Source organism: Dermochelys coriacea, chromosome 4, assembly GCF_009764565.3.
Source record: "Dermochelys coriacea isolate rDerCor1 chromosome 4, rDerCor1.pri.v4, whole genome shotgun sequence".
NCBI lineage: Eukaryota > Metazoa > Chordata > Testudines > Dermochelyidae > Dermochelys > Dermochelys coriacea.
In genome coordinates this window covers 17,321,373-17,338,102 of record NC_050071.1, presented here as the reverse complement: position 1 = coordinate 17,338,102, position 16,730 = coordinate 17,321,373, and the positions used below count along the sequence as shown (strand labels likewise).

At 41.0% G+C, this 16,730-nt stretch overlaps 1 protein-coding gene across 1 annotated transcript in view; it reads left to right on the top strand.

The window, feature by feature from the left end:
- Positions 1-16,730, top strand: part of RASGEF1B (RasGEF domain family member 1B) — a 332,669-nt gene that overhangs the window by 102,880 nt on the left and 213,059 nt on the right. The gene's annotated exons all lie outside the window — the stretch shown is intronic.

Below are 16,730 nucleotides of genomic sequence, written 5' to 3'. Positions count from 1 at the left end.
ATGTTGATTTTGGAAGTGGGTAGTGGACACGAATCAATCTGCTTGCAATTCACCAGGGTCATTTTTTTTAAGCACTCCGCCAGCTTAGCTAAAGAGTTCCTGGTATATTAATTAGCATTTATTGGAAGAAGATCCAGTAACAATAAGATATGTCTACACTGCATCTGGGAGTGAGTCTCCCAGCCCAGGTCTACAGACTCATGCTGGTGTAGATGTTGCTTTGATGTTCCAGGCCTGAGAGCCCAAGCTCCAGCCAGAGCTGCAACATCTGCATAGCTATTGTTCGCATGCTAGCTTGAGCCCCTCTAACACAAATCTGTGAGCCCAGGCTGGGAGGCTTGTAGACATACCTCATATAGTTTCCAAACACCCATGCTGTCTAACAGCTTCTTGGGCTGCAGAGTCCTATGATCTCTTTCATCTGCCATTTGATCTGAAGTTTAACTAGCTATTAACTGCTAATGCATCCGATGAAGTGAGCTGTAGCTCACGAAAACTTATGCTCAAATAAATTTGTTAGTCTCTAAGGTACCACAAGTACTCCTTTTCTTTTTGCAAATACAGACTAACACGGCTGCTACTCTGAAACCTAGCTATTAACTAGCCACTCTCAATAACTTGAACATATTTTTGATATCTACTGATAAGGAAAACCAGGTGTGGAAGCAGCTGACCCATTTGTAAAAGCTGCCTGCTTCTTCTTAAAGCTTCGTAAAAACTCTGCCTTGCTGATGTCCCGTCACTCCTGGTATTATGGGAAAAACGGGCAGCAAGGAATGCTTCTCACAGTAACAAATCTTGCTAATACCATTACTGGAATTTTCATTCGATTTACTTATATAGATACAGATGAAATATTAATAATGGGTATAAATTGCTCCTCAAGGCCTTTCTGGATACCCGTCTCTTCACTGTTCAGTTTGTATGTTTGCCATCTGTTTGAAAGACTCTAGTTTATAATCCTCAGCCATATAAAAAGATCTGTCATCTTAAGGAAAAAAGGGGATTTTAGTGCAGGTGAAATGTTGAATTCCTTGGTTTATCCAACCTTCAGGCAAAGGCAGCAGGAGTAGCACAGGCTTCTCCACACTGCCCTGCCAACATGCCCCACCATTGACCCAGAGAGACCAGTTGTAATTGTGAGAGGATAGTTCAGGATCTAGGCCAGCTCCACATCTGGTGTAAATCCATGTAGCTCCATTGACATCAGTCGTCCTATCCCAGTTTTCACCAGCTGAGGATCTGGACCTCGATGCCTATTCAATTATTGCTCTTCTCTATTGTGACTGTCCACTATGGTGTCCTGGGCAAATGCTAGTATGAGTAATTACAATCTAAATTATCCCCACACTTTCAGTGTGCTCCAGTATTCCTCAAATAATCAGATCTCCCTATCTGGCTTCTGTTGCATTTCCTGGTGACAGAGTATTAAGCGTATTAAGTGAATTTCAAAGACAACATGCAGTAATGACAGCCAGAGGAATCAATAAGTGAGGAGACCATATTAATTTAGTTGATGGATATTTTTGTTGTTTCAGGGAACATTTGCATTTTTCTACTTTATTATAAAATATAAGGACAAAAGTGCTATTTATAAATTCTCATTATGAATTGTTCTACACTCATCTGTCTTACTGTTTTTCGGTCCCAGCCATTCACTGTTGTTGGGGAAAAACAAACTGCCTGGGATGGAACCATCCTAAATAAGGCCCTGATTCAGCAAAACACTGAATGTGGTTAAGGTCCACTGAGGTCAATGGAGCTTAAGGACATGCTGGAAGTTAAGCATTTGCTTCAGTAATGATGAATGTAAACAGGTGCTTCAAGTTGAACACTTGCTTTATCACTCTGCTGAATCAGGGTCAAATCCCATCCCTGTTAAACGGAATTATTATTTAGTAATTGGAAATTTGTTCACTGTGCCAAAATGTATAGATTTTATTTAAATATAGTAAAACAGAAAGCACTCAATCAGCCCTCCACTCCAAGATTATATGAGAGAAAATCCATACCTCCTACAATATCTTCCCAGTGCCAGACAACATCTGTACAGTATTTGATATTCTGTATGACAGAGTGGTGTTAATAGCACCATATAGCGATGAGTAAAGAGAAATAATGTGGTCTGGTCTAGGCTACCCAGCAGTTTGATGAAGTTGGGTGATCTATACAGTGCTGTTTATGAAATGTTTTCCTAGAATTTCCATAAAATCTGCATGGCTATTTTATGTATTTGATCTAAACCTTGGCTCCGGCTCTCCCCTGTCTAGCAGGTATGTCAAGAACAGATATGTTTGCACAAGATGGTGCCACATCCCCTGTTAGCCTGTTGAATGTATTGTTCATTATAGATTTACATGGAGGATGTTTCACTCACAGAGATGGGGTTACCTTCATTCGGGAAAAGAGATTATTGGGAATGCACAGTATAATGGGACAATGGAAGCATCAGCTGTTTCATCATTTCCTGAGGAGTACTGCTTTTCTGATTACATACTTCCCCAAACAATGACGTTAATGGATGGGTATTTACTTAACATTCTACAGGAGTGTTTGATATTTGACAGGAGGTATCGTACGAGTGTTAATTCTGAATTCCAAGAAGATGTGTTTCAGGAATGGCCTCTAGAAATATCTGTCTAATTGCAGATGATGATATATATATTGGCATCGATTGCAGTTTTTCAAAGCAGGTCAGGGAGGCTATTTTCACTTAGTGGAATATAGGGGGTCTTGTGAAATGACTCCACTAAGTCATTTGGTGACCAATCAAGTTAACAAAGAAATAGGTGAAGTGGTGTCTAATTTAGATAGCGTTTTAGAGCTGATGGCAGATTTACAGACCTGATCATTGAGAGAAGTACTATATAACTATCTGTGTCTATCTATATTTATCTCAAGTGCTTATATGTAGAGCTGGCTGACGCTTTTTGGAAAAACATTTTTTTCACTGAAAAATTCAGGCAACGGAGGCATTTCATGAAATCATGCTGAAATGATTCCCCTGCCCCCAGTTCGGCCAGTGAACTGAAAAATCACCCAGCTCTGCCTGTATGACCCACATTACCGTCACAGTTGAATGCCTCACAGTCTTTAATGTATTTATCTTTACAACATCTCTGTGAGATAAGGAAATGTTACTATCCCCATTTTATAGATGGGGAACTGAGGCACAAACTAAGGCCAAGATCCACAAAGGTATTTGAAATTATTGAAGCCTGAATAAGTTTCAACCCAATTTTGCAGTCTAAAGAGCATTAGAACTTTTGGGTGCCTCTCTGAACCCTGCCTCTAAGCTATCAGAAGTCTGCGTATGTGGGTGCCACTTTTCAAGACATGCACGCAGCATCCATTGGACAAATGATCTTATAACCCTTGAAAATGTAACTGCTGCAGTACTGCAACCCCAAATGTTCAGTCTGCTCCCCCAAAAGAATGAGAGTGACTTTAAAAGTAATCAGATTTTTAAAAACAAAAGATTCTAGGTTCATTTTATTTATCTTCTGTTTTTTGAGCCATTACCATGTGTTCCAATAAAATTTTCAAGCTTTTCTCTACAACCAGGAGGCCTAGAAATTTCTTCAGTTTTAAGTAAAAGCAGAGATTCTCACATAATCTCTTGTGCTTAGCATCTTAAATCAAATAGTCAAATATTACAAGACTGTCGAAAAAGTAATAGGAATTGTCAACACTGCGAGTGCATGCTGATCACTAAGGTTGAAAGCTTGTCAATGATTTTTTTTCCAAAAAAAATCATAGACCTGACAACCATCCAGGGCTGGGTTTCATAAGGACCGTGACCAAAGATCCCTTGCTTTTTGTGAAAGACCCAAAGTCCGTTCACAGCGGTAAGGGACAGTGCCATCTGGGCCACTGCTGGTGGCAGTGGGACTGCTGCTGCAAGCTCACTCCCTACTGGCTGCGTGCAGCTAAGCCAACTTCTTGACTGAGCAACTAGCATGATTTCTGGCCATAAGGAAAGGCCACACGGTCTAGTGGACTAAGCAATGGGGACCTGAGTCTCCATCTTCACCAGAATCTGACGCTTCGTGTGTGATGGCTGGCTCAGGGAAAGTGGGCTATTCATGGAAGGGAGGGAGCCAACTTTATATGTGATAGGCCTGAAGATGATCTCTGCATATGCACTCACCTAGCTCGCTGTCAGTGTCACCCAGCATAGCTGTCCAGTGGCTCCTTGGGTTGACCAATCTGCTGAGCTTTTCAAAAACCAGGAGTAAACACTGTGCTCTATAAAACTGACAGGGATAGGACCCATATCAGGGACATGCTTGCCTGTCTGGGATACATGGATACCCTACTTATGGATAAACTGCCGAGATTGTGGTTGTCATTCACATTAATGCAGAGTGGGATGTCACCATGGCACACATATTAGTTGTTTTATTTTGGGTAAGTGAGGCAGGAGCCATTCCTTTTCTTTGGGAGGGGCTTGGTGGCAAAATGTTCCAAAGGCCTAACAAAAGACATCAAGGGCTGACCCAATATGGCCAACTCTCACAATGTTATTGTGCGTCTCATGATATTTTATGTTTTTCTTAAAGCCATAACTCCTGGAGTCATGTGATTAGGTGAGAATCTCAGCTATCATTTTTTTAAAAATGCCAGATTTTAGCCCTCATGGCTCAGAGAAAAGCTTAAAAAGTGACCCACATTCACTCTAAAGGCTCAGAAACAAGGTGAATAAAATAAAACAGATACATATTATTTTTTTAACATTGTGATTTTTTTTTCTTAAGCTAATTTCTTGATTGAGACCTGACTCGTGATGTTTGAACGCTTGGATTTGGCAATACCGCTGACCTGCTAAGGATGCTGAGAGTGACTTTTTTCCTTGAAAGACTCTTGCCTGAGTGTGAAAACAACTCTAAGTTAAAAGCAATTAAGGAGGTAGCAGTCCTGATTCATTTTTATTATACAACCTCAAAGCCTAACTGACACTTCCCCAGGGTGGAACAATCAAATGAGAAACAAGTGGCTGGTACTGTAGTTGCCTATCTGGTCCCAATGTAATAATGTGGGGAGGAGGAGGTCAAAGAAAATGTAATGAAAAGGAAACTAAGTGACCCAAAATTGGAAGGTCTGTATTTTCAGCTCTCAAAGTTAAATGATTCCATAGAAATACTTAATCTGAGCCATGTCCATGGGGCCAAAGGGGAAGAATGCGTTATGAGAAAATAAGATGATGCTATGCTGGGTCAAATAGACATGGAAACTAGGCTCTCCAGCTATCAAATAATGCAGTTCTCCCCCCAAAGAAATGAACAAAGGTGACAAGACCAACAAGGAAAAATAGTCTATATCAAATAACCCTCAGTGGCTTTGGAGGGCGAAGGAACAATATGTGAAAAGACAGAAAAATCCAAGTGCAGCCATGTGCGAAAAGGGTTTAAGTGGCAGGGAGTAACAAGTCTGTTTAGGCTTGAAAAGAAAACCCAATCTGGGTTTACCTTCATCAGTCTCAGGTAGCAGTTCTTAAGCATCTCCTGTCTACCACTAGTTCAGCCTTCGTTCCCAGCCAGTGCTTCCAAGTCCCAGCCCGGACATTAGTATCTCCCCCGAGTGCACAGCAGTGATCCAAGAGTGAGAAGACTGTAAATAAATGTTTTATTTATTATGATGTATAGAAATGGGGGGGAGGGCAGCCAGCCATATGCTCTTGTCACTTTTGAGAGACTCTTTAAAAATACATTCTAAGTGCAGCAATTTGAGAACCCACCACATACCCCCCTTTCCCTCCCAAATTCCCTACTCCTACACCCCTGCCCCCATCTTCAAATGCCTGGGGGAAAAGATTGGTCTGGAAAGACATCAGATTCAGGCTATTTCAGTCTAAGTGGGGAGTGGATTCTAAAGTTAAGGCGCCCCCATAGAGAATGTAATGCCAGTAGCAGCACTCCAGCTCCAGTGCTTTTGCTGATCTCAGCTGTAGCCTCATGGCACGAGAGAAGAGGTGGAGAGGGAAGAGAGAGCCATGACTCCGAGGATATAGTTTTTTCCCCAAAGGATAAGCATGCTTGGGAATGAGCATCACATGGGCTTACACTGCATCATATTCCTGGGTGGGTGGGGGAATCAGCCGAACACAATGCATTTTGGGCTAATGGGGAATATTAGTTGATGAGCAACTATAAAGATGCTAGCCCTGGGATAAGAAACTTCCATTCTAAGCCCATGATCCCACAAGCTGCTCCACGCAGATTGGTCTTTGTGTCCATGTGGAGACCCATTGAAAGATAAGGGCCTAAAATAAATAGTCATCGTTTTTGTTTTATCCGACCATGGTATGTACAGAGGTAGGGAATGGGCTGGAGACAGCTATAAACAAAGCGGAGGGGAATACTCCTTCCGCATAGGAATGATGGGTTTTTTTCTATACTTTTCCATGCATGCTTGCATCAAATGATTAGTTATTTTGTGTTTGGGGCCAACCCAACTGGCAGCCCCAACATGGAGATTATAGGAGTGAAACTAGTGGAAAGAAAACGAATTTGGGGGGCTGGGTGTAACAGAGGTGAGAGGATGTTCAACACAGCCAAAGGAGCAGTTCTGTACATGTGTATATAAATTGGCCATTCTGAATGAAGGGTTGTATGGGAACTCCTCCTAGGATTTGAAGGTTGTGAATGTCATTTGAAAGTTTATTCTATTCTAGATTTGCAAGTATAGAAGGTCAAAATGTTTCCGTTTCAGACAAAATGCGTAAAAAAACCAATGATCTGACTTTCTTCCTGTTTTCTTGGCCTAGAATATTTCCAAAGTAGCACAGTACCAACTGTAACACCAGCATATTAGACTTGCTACAATTTTGTATGCAGTGTAGTGGTAGACCTGTCAGTCCCAGGATATTAGAGAGACAAGGTGGGTGAGATAATATCTTTTATTGGACCAACTTCTGGTGGTGCGAGAGCTTGAAAGTTGTTTCTCTCACCAACAGAAGTTAGTTCAATAAAAGATATTATATCTCACCCACCGTGTCTTGCTAAAATCTTGTTAATTTACATAGTTCAACTCAGTTTGTAAAACTTCCTTTTAAAGTGATTTGATTTCACCATATATAGCCCTTCCTTGGACCCCCGGTTATGTTAAATAATTTGATAACCATGAGAACTTCAGTGTTGATGAATCCACCCTGTAGGAGTTCCTCCTAGAGTCATGGAGTTTGGTAAACATAAACAGGGAACTGTGCAGGATGCGGTCTGTGATAAATAGTACCATTATAATTAGCGCGATCATATCCAACAGTTAAGCCTTCTGTTCAGAGATACACATCACAGAGCCAGAATGCTGCCAATCCTCACTCATTGACATGAATTCTCAAAGTCAGCAGGAGTTGAGACTTGGCACTCCTCTCCTCTTAACAATCTCTCTTCATTCGCTCCCTATATTTTCTATTTAAGAAAAAGCACTGGGGGTATATGATGAGGCAGGAGGGAGCCCTATGTAACAAATCCAGATGGAGCCTCAAATTATGTCCCTTTGTCTTCATGGCTGTTTGTCTGTCATTCAGATTTTTCTCTCACTATTTCTTATATTTCAATTTTCCATGCAGTTGGTTCTTTAGTTGCAATATTATGACTTGTATATTTGAGAAATGTTGGAATTTAGCTCCTGTCTGTGTTGGAGGAGAATGCTCGCTCTGAGCAGTAACTGTAAAAAACAAAACAAAACAAAAACAAACAAACAATCTAACAAAATAAACAGGTAGTCCTGTGAAAACCAAACCTTTTAGAAACAAAAACACATGGGAAATGTTCACCAGTGTATTGTATTCTGTAATGTAATCTAATGCCTACCTGTGCTGGAATATGCTGCAATGAGTTGACTAGTGTGTGCGCTCACTCCTGCCTTCTATTGGATGCAAGCAGCAGTGCTTAACTGCATGTCAGGACAAATACAGGGCTCCGTGGCAATTCTCCTTTAGTTCAAGTGGTAAAGGCGGGTGCTTTTGGAACAGGAGGATCCGAGTTCTATCCCTAATATTGCGGTGAAGTTCCAAGTGCCCATGGAGTGGGTGATGGCATCAGTTTGGCCTTAGAATTTTCATGATCAGTTGTTGTTTTTTCATTTCTTCAGAATTTTCTGAGAGAGGAAAGTCAGAGCTAGGGAAATGGCAGTTCTGAGCAGTTATCTCTCAGCAAAACCAGAATAGATTTTCACAGGACTAGAAAAAGGCACTTCTGTAGCCTGAGGGCCTTCCCCAGGCATATATCAAAGGCCTACTGGTAATGTTGGAGGCATGAGAGCTTCTCAAAGAAAAGATCCAAGAATCTTTTGTAATGAATGAGTTAGGTAATCTAAATATAAGGGTCTCCACGTCTCGCTACAATATATGACATACAAGCTGTGTTGCTTACTTGTCACAGATCAGCTTTATTGCTTAGTATTGTTGCAGTTTCCTGACTGGACAGATGTGCAGACATTTGTGGCTGAAATATTTGTATATGTGAATTAATACCAATGCATACAGCACTTGGGGGGAGAGGAGGTTAGCTGAAGGAAATTTATTTAAAAAATTGAGCAGATATTGGGAAGAGCAATGGGTTTTTATGTTTGTTTGCCCAGATTTCATGAACACCTCAGTAGCCGAGGATTTGTTGCAGTGTAAAACACTAAAATGGCTGCAAACCTACAATATTCTTGGTTTATGCCTGTAAAATGCTGGGTAATTCAGGAACGTAGCAGTGATAATCTACACATTTCCTCTCTCAAGTGTAAATGCTTTAATGGTTGGTTAGCTATTCTACTCCAGCCAAGCCACTGTTTTTAGCGTGTGATTTTCAAGAATGTTCAGCATTGAGCTAACTAATTGACTTCAGGGAGAGCAGTGTTAGGCCAGTGCTGAGCACTTCTCGCAGCGAAAGGTGCGTCTTCACTGAAGAGTTAACTTGACTTATCTACTGCTTGTTAGCTCCTCTTGAGTTAGCCTAGCTCAACTGAGAGCGGTCATGCTGCGAAATAACATTGTACAGAGTAATTCTATTACATCTGATGAGTTACGTTAACTCGATCTGTAGCCTATAACCAATGACAGGCCAGCCAGCTTGCGATATTAAAAGCACCACCACACTTGAGCTACTCAAGTCAAAGCATCATTCAGGTTCTAGCTCGAGTTAACTTTGCTGTGAAGACAAGCCACGAACAAGATAGACTTTTCATCCCTAGATAGAGTAACTTACGCCTCTTGCACATGGAGATTATTGCATAAAGGGCTTCTAGACAAAGATCACTGAGAAAATGGAAAGAGACATCAATCGACTAGTGTTGTTTTAAGTCACTGGCCCAAATCCAATGGAGTTGTATGGTCATAACTAAAGGAAGAAGAGTGTGTATTTATATTATCTGGGGGAGAGGGGCCTTGTTTGAACAGTGCACGTATATCCAAACTGCAAAAAAAGGTGTGTTCAGAACCTGGGTTTAACTCCGGTTAAAATCACAGTGAAGATGTGAATTAAAAGCTGAGTTGCTCCATCTTCACTGTGATTTTTAACCTGGGTTAGCTAACCTGAGTTAAGAACACACTTTTTATGCGGTGTAGACACATCCTGAGTAGAGAGCTAACTCTGGCACCCTCTCATCTTTTTGATGATTGGTCCAAAAACAATCAAAGTATCCCGTCTGCATAATAATATTAATAAGAAAAAATCGAGGGAGAAACAAAAGGGGAAGAACAGAATCATCTGGGAACTTCCCTGGGCATGGGCTGTGGAAATCACTGGGCTGGCATATTTGTAAGTGAGGGCAGAATTTGAACATTTTGTCTGAATTTCTTCCTTCTGGAAAAGCTGTTGCTCACTTTTCACCTTCCTTCCATTGCTCTTTTTGCCACTGTTGCAGTTGCTCTGCAGGGAGAAAGAATATAGAGTGCACATACCCTTTGATCTTCAGCTTAAATATGTCAGTAAGGCTAGCTGCTGCTGCTGCCTACTGGTTAGCAAACACTATAATATTTCCAATGGACTGCTTTTTTCTTAGTCTTTGTGCTTATTGTCAGGAGTGGAGGAAGGAAATAAAACCTGCTTCAGTCTCTCTTTGATAGAAGTTTGCTTAAGGGGCTGATCCTGCACTCACTGAAGTCAATGGTAATGCTCCTATTGACTTCAGGCAGTGTACGGTCAAGCCCCAGATGTGCGTCTGTAAAGATTTTAACTGGCCTTGCCCACTTGATCTGTCTTCCTTTCTGTTCCCAACGTGACTGAAACCGACACCATTCTGGGTGGCTGAGCCTTTCTTGCCCATCATGCATTCTGTTTTAGGGAAGGAGCAGGAGGTCAATAGTTAATTCCCTGTTTCCTTAGCTGCTTGTGGAACTGCAGAAAGTCAAAGCCACGTGTACTCTGTTCCAGGCAGGATGCAAATTTGACAGCAGTGTACCTGGATTTTGCTGCACTCCAGTGCAGCAGACTGGAAAAGTTTGGTGGCAGCCTCATTTAAATTAGGAAACCAGTGTGTGTTTTAATGAATAAAATATTAAAACAAATAACTCGGACTGCTGTATGGATGCTAATATCCATTTTCCTATTAAATGTCATGTATTTGACTTCCCCATAATTTCAGTTGTCAATACAGTTTTTTTGTACTGACAATACATAACTGCAATTTAAAAGTTGTGAAGAGGAAATTGGAGGTTTTGTTGCTGGGTAGGTATAGATGGGGCTTGTGGCACCTAGGCAGGTGTGGGAAATGGACTGAAATTGTTTTATGAACTCAGTAACTAGGTGTTTACACTAATATTTTTTGCACTGAAATTACCATCTTTAGGTTTCACAGTAGCAGCCGTGTTAGTCTGTATTCGCAAAAAGAAAAGGAGTACTTGTGGCACCTTAGAGACTAACAAATTTATTAGAGCATAAGCTTTCGTGAGCGGAATGCATCCGATGAAGTGAGCTGTAGCTCACGAAAGCTTATGCTCTAATAAATTTGTTAGTCTCTAAGGTGCCACAAGTACTCCTTTTCTTTTTACCATCTTTAGGCTTCCGATTAACAGTGTATTGAGATAAATGGAGAAGTTAGCACCTCTTAGAGCTATTGGTTCAGGCTGTCTGCAGGCTCAGGAAGACCATTCTGAACTGGGCATAATTCATGTTTTTTAAGGCTTTCTTCACAACTATGAGGGTTACAAGTATATTTTATTTTAAAAGAAATGTTAGGTTCTGAAGCACAAATGTGTGGGAAGAGGTGGTTGATTCTGCAGCAAATTCCAGGGGTATACAGTTGCAGAATATATGAAGCCCTGCATATAGTGCACTCTTGTGTTAGCCTTTCTCCTTCTAAAGCTCTTATACATGGTGCAGAGACACATTGATTCTTCTCTACAGGAAGGGATTCATTCTCTCCTGCCTTCAGCCTGTCTTAATTACCGCTTAATTCTGATGTGTATATTCTGAGAATACACATATGAAAACTCTTTCCTGTTGTAATTGTTTGATTTCCTTGATGCCTGTTCTTTATCAGTATCATTTCCCTCAGACTATTTAAAATTCCTTTCTGAGTTTCAACTTCTATTGTCATTTTATCCCTGGGTATACTGAATTGTTATGTAACATTTATCATCTGGATTTAAGCCTCACTGTGCTAACCCTGAACAAACACATACCAAGACATGACTATGATTTTGATGACTGTTTAATGGATCCACAAAAGTTATCGGAGTGATTTGTGAAAAATAAGCTTCCTAGATATTTGAGAATAATGGAGGATGTCCCCAGAGAGAACCTACAGGGTTGGGTGGGTGCTTAAGCCTTCCTGACTTGATTATGCTTAGTCCAGTTACTTGTAAATTAAGTTAGTTACACCAACGTTTACTCAGGTCTGTGTGGGTGTACCCTTTTAGTCTCCAGTAGGGGTCCACATGGGTGTAAGGGTCTGCCCAGGTGGATCCAATTGCAGCTTCTTGATTATAACAGTGCTATTGGGCCTTTTATATTACCATCCATTTTGAGCCATGGCATATTAAAAATGAATGGTATGTTATTTAAGGGCTCCATCTGTTAGTGCTGTTATTGATCCGCTATTTTCAGTGTCCTGAACAGTTGAGTAGTGTTAGTCCACACAGTTAATCAGCTGCAGTGTGCCGCATCAGGAATGGCTTCACTTTAGCAGTAGGTGGAGTTATTCCACTATATAGTTTGTAAAGTGCATTGGGATCCTTCTGAGTGACAGGTGCTGTATATGCATTTCATCAATGAAACATCTCTGTGGTTCATCATTCCAGAGAGATGTCTTCATCATCTAGTTTTTCCTCATATTATCGCCTCCCTGATTTCTCTTCATTGCTTTAGAATTGTGATAAAGATGTATACGTTCTTAAATACCATTGAAGTATTTATCTCAATTTTGCTCAGTTAGAGCCCACTCGTGTTGGTTTTAGTAGTACAGTGGAACTGATGAGCAAAAGGAAATATTTTAACCGTGCCTTCTGAGACAGGTAGGAAACCTGGATTTATGAATGCCCTATTCACCTTCATTCAAGATTATCCTATTTGTTTATACTGTGCACATTGGACCCTTGTTTTAAATTGCAGCTGAGCTAATTGAAGCCTGTGATTTAATATGATGCCTCCACAATCATCTTATTTACATAAAGTTCTTGGAATAATGATTATTTATTACTTCTCTAATGCTTGGATATGCATCATGCTTTACAGATGAATAAAAAACCTAATGCCATGCCCCAAAGAGCTGCAATCTCAGTGCTGCTGAATAGTAACTAAAACAGATTGCAAATGGAGGCTTCAGTTGTGGCTTTGCCATAAGAGCAGTGCATAGCTGTGCCAGCCCAGGAGCAGCACAGGGACTGCAGTGTAGCTCAGAGTCATGATCTAGACCCTGGCTCCCCTGACGCAGCTTTCCTTCCTCCCCTTCCAGGCCATCAGGGTGCTTTGCTGGGAGCGGGAGGGGCTCTGCGTCTTCCTTGCTCACCCTGATGGGATGGCGAAGAGTGGCCACATGGAAGCTGCTCTCCACTCATACCTCTACAAGCAATATGAGTTGCCTGTGCAGGAGAGTAGTGGGATGACGTGTGCCCCTTTACTCCCCTGTGCAGATGTGTAGCTGGGATCACAAGTGTGTCCTGAGATGCGAGTTGGGACAACAATAGAAGATGCACATAATGTATCAATACAATAATGGATTTGCTTCCTTCCTTTAAAGGAACGTAGCCTGTCTTTTCAATGTGTGTCTCCAGTACTGCTCAGTGTTGCACTTAATTAACGTAAGTAGTAATTTCTTCCCTGTTGCACAGTTCCAGCATGGCTGTGGTTTGTTTCTTTGCTTAGCTAATTAGAAAATGTAAAGACAGAGCCCTCATTTGTGAAGTAACACTGGCCTATCAGTCACCAAATGACTTATTTAATTACTGAACTTTGGGTATGTAATGAGGGATGACGCATTCAACTATACAGACAATGTTTTTTCATTAATTAGGCAACAAGAAAAGAGGACATCTTAACTCTGTCTAATTGTTTGATATCCTGAATTGTCTCCCTGGTGCAGTAAAGCCCAGGCGATTTTTCTTCCACAAAATGGAGCCTAATGAGATGGAAATGGCTCTAAGCACAAATAATTGTCTAGTCTGAGATGAAAGAAAATCAAATATCAGGCCATAATTGTTTTCTGTCTAATCCCATTGCATTTGGCTGTCTGAGTTTACAGGTTTGACAGCAGCGGAATGCTGAGCATTTGAATATGATCAGACAGGGAGCTTCACATAATAAAATTTTACTACATTTCTATATTAGTTTTGCCACAAAGATTGTTATTTAGGGCTAGTAGATGCTCAAGAGGGTATGAATCCACCTCGGACCATTCATTGACTTGTTTGGGGCTACCCTACTTTACCCAAGCTAATGATTTAGTCCTCTGACTTCTAGATGAAGGAGGAGCCTGATATATTTTGCTCTGTGCAGGTACATTCTAAGATACCAGAGATGTCCTAATTGGCTGGGATCTCCTAATTGGTACATCCCAAGATACCAGACTCAAGTAACCTGGGTGAAATATTTGGAGTGCCCCTTTTTCAACATCATCTTAATTAAATGTTCCTGAATGGTGGGCCTGATTCACCATTGTGTTGCTCCCTGTTTTACATTGGTGCCATGGGTCTTCAGATCAGGAAGGCCACAATGATTTTCAAAAGGTTGCCATTTTGTTTTCTCATTCTTCCGTGACTTCTCTTTATTAGTCAACTTCCATAGTAGTTCAAGACTGGCTGATCATTACCATCACTGCAGTGGCTTAACTGAAGAAGCCAGCTGGATTAGAAAGAAAAAAGCCTGTTCTGAAAGCTTGGTCTCTCCCTTATTATTCAAGGTTAAAAATACCCCATCCCCAAACTCCTGGTGGTAACGTGTCTTTCGACATTTTGGGCCAAACAAATTTCAAGAAGTGAATGCAAAAAGACTCCTGGGCACTAAATAGCAGCTTGCCCACCACTCATCCTATCCCAGTATGGATTTGGTGGACCCTGATTTTCTCCTGTGTCAGAGAGGAAGTTCCTGACTAATCTACGTGGCTTGGCTTGGAAAAAGTGCTTGTTCTTTTTCTGAAGGACCCCTGGGTTGCTGATGATGATATCTCCTCCAGGCTCTGAGTCTGAGCTATTTCATAAAAGTTCTGAAGGCCAGTTTGATACCATTCTCCACCTGACAGCCTCGGACAGGACCTGATTCCAACCTCTTTCTCCCTGCCATCTCCCACTTATGCAAGTTACAGTACTTCTTGAAAAAACAAAGGCCTGGGTGTCATTGCTTAAAGTGGATTTGACAGTAGCCAACTGCATCAAGCAGGGCAAACATGATTTGTCTCTCACTGAATAGCTCAGAAATCAGGGAGGCGAAACTGGCACAGCGGCACAGAGTTACTGCACAAGCCCATAGCATGAGTTAAGTTATCAAAGCTGACAATACCAATGGCAATAATCCTTTAATTAAAAGGGACAAGGAGCCTCCATCTTTCAAAACAGACACCTGGAAGGCCTTATGACCATTCACTGTACACATCCAGCAACTGTTTCCTCCTGCACACTGAAAATAATTATGTGTGGCCAAGAGATGCCTGTCTATTGACATTTATTGTATTTTCAGTTTTGGTCTATTTGTGCCATAGTGGATCAGAATGAATTTGTGTGAGCAACAGCCACAGGGAGCAGAAACCTCCAACCTAGAGGAGTGGAGAAATGTTATTTTGCTTCCTGGGCTTGAGTGTGTGGTTAGGCAGTAGCAGGCAGATACAGCATGGCCCAATTGCCTCTGTTGACTTGTCAAAGCAACTTTAAAAGCTGCTTTACAAACCTTTCATATTCATGACAGACCACATAATCCCCTTTCACAGATCAGATGAGCATTAAATACTGTATTGTATGCAAAGAAAACAGATAATAGAATTTCCAATGAATGCATTATTGCAGTAGTAGGATTTACAAATTCACATCAGTTGATCTAATTATTATTAGCATTTTCCCTTGTATATTTTTAATCTTATAGTTTTCTTTCCCAGACCTCTAGTACATTAGGTTAAATCCATTCTGACTGGATTTAACCTACTTAACATTGTTAAAGTCTTCTGAACCTACTTTGTTTTTTAATATATTTCCATAAACATATTCACTGTTTATGTAGGTCCTATAATGTTTTGTGCTCTAATGCTCTAGAGTCAAGCAGCTAGCGGACAACACACAAGTTGAGGAGCAAACCCTGTTCCTAGAGCTCTGCTGACAAAATCAATGATAGTGATGTGCAAACAAGGCTCTGAATAGGAGAGAGCCTGGTTGACATGCCCACAGAAACAATTAGAAGCTTTCTTTACAATACCTATAGCTTTATATCAGCAAAATGTCAAACTAGCATAAGGTGGATAAATGGCCATCTTCAGTGGCTATTAAACCCTTGTAAGGGAGCACCACCATGAAGTTCTACGCATTTTCTTTTTGCGAATACAGACTAACACGACTGCTACTCTGAAACCTGGCATTTCGTTTTGAATCCCATGCCAAAAATGAAGCAGCAATATACCAGACTTGATAGAGACGCAGCTAAAATGTGATTGGCAATTTCGTGCAGTATCCTGTACAAACCTTACTGAATTAAGTTTGCAAAAAGAAAAGGAGTACTTGTGGCACCTTAGAGACTAACAAATTTATTAGAGCATAAGCTTTCGTGAGCTACAGCTCACTTCATCGGATGCATTTCCGATGAAATGCATCCGATGAAGTGAGCTGTAGCTCACGAAAGCTTATGCTCTAATAAATTTGTTAGTCTCTAAGGTGCCACAAGTACTCCTTTTCTTTTTGCGAATACAGACTAACACGGCTGCTACTCTGAAACCTGAATTAAGTTTAAATATCTTAGAAGTTCATTGCATTAAAAATGCAAATGTTTGTGTTACTGTGGGGTTATACTAATGCCCCTAGGGAGGAGAGATGACTAATGTAAGACCCTGGGAAGTGTTTCGACATTCAGAGGGCTATTTTAAAACCATGGGCCAGAGAAGAAGGAACTTCTGAGATAAACAGCTACCTTCCTAGGAAATACCTGGGGGAAGAGAGTGCAAATTCCCCACTTCTGGACCCAACCTTTTTGAAGCTGCACCTTGAGGAGAAACCCGTTGTTTGACTGGTTACCTATTACCGGCCTGAAAGGATCAAAGACCCAGACTGTGTGAAGAAGAAAAATCACAGATTCACAGGGATGCTTGTTCTGAGTCAAGGCAGTTAT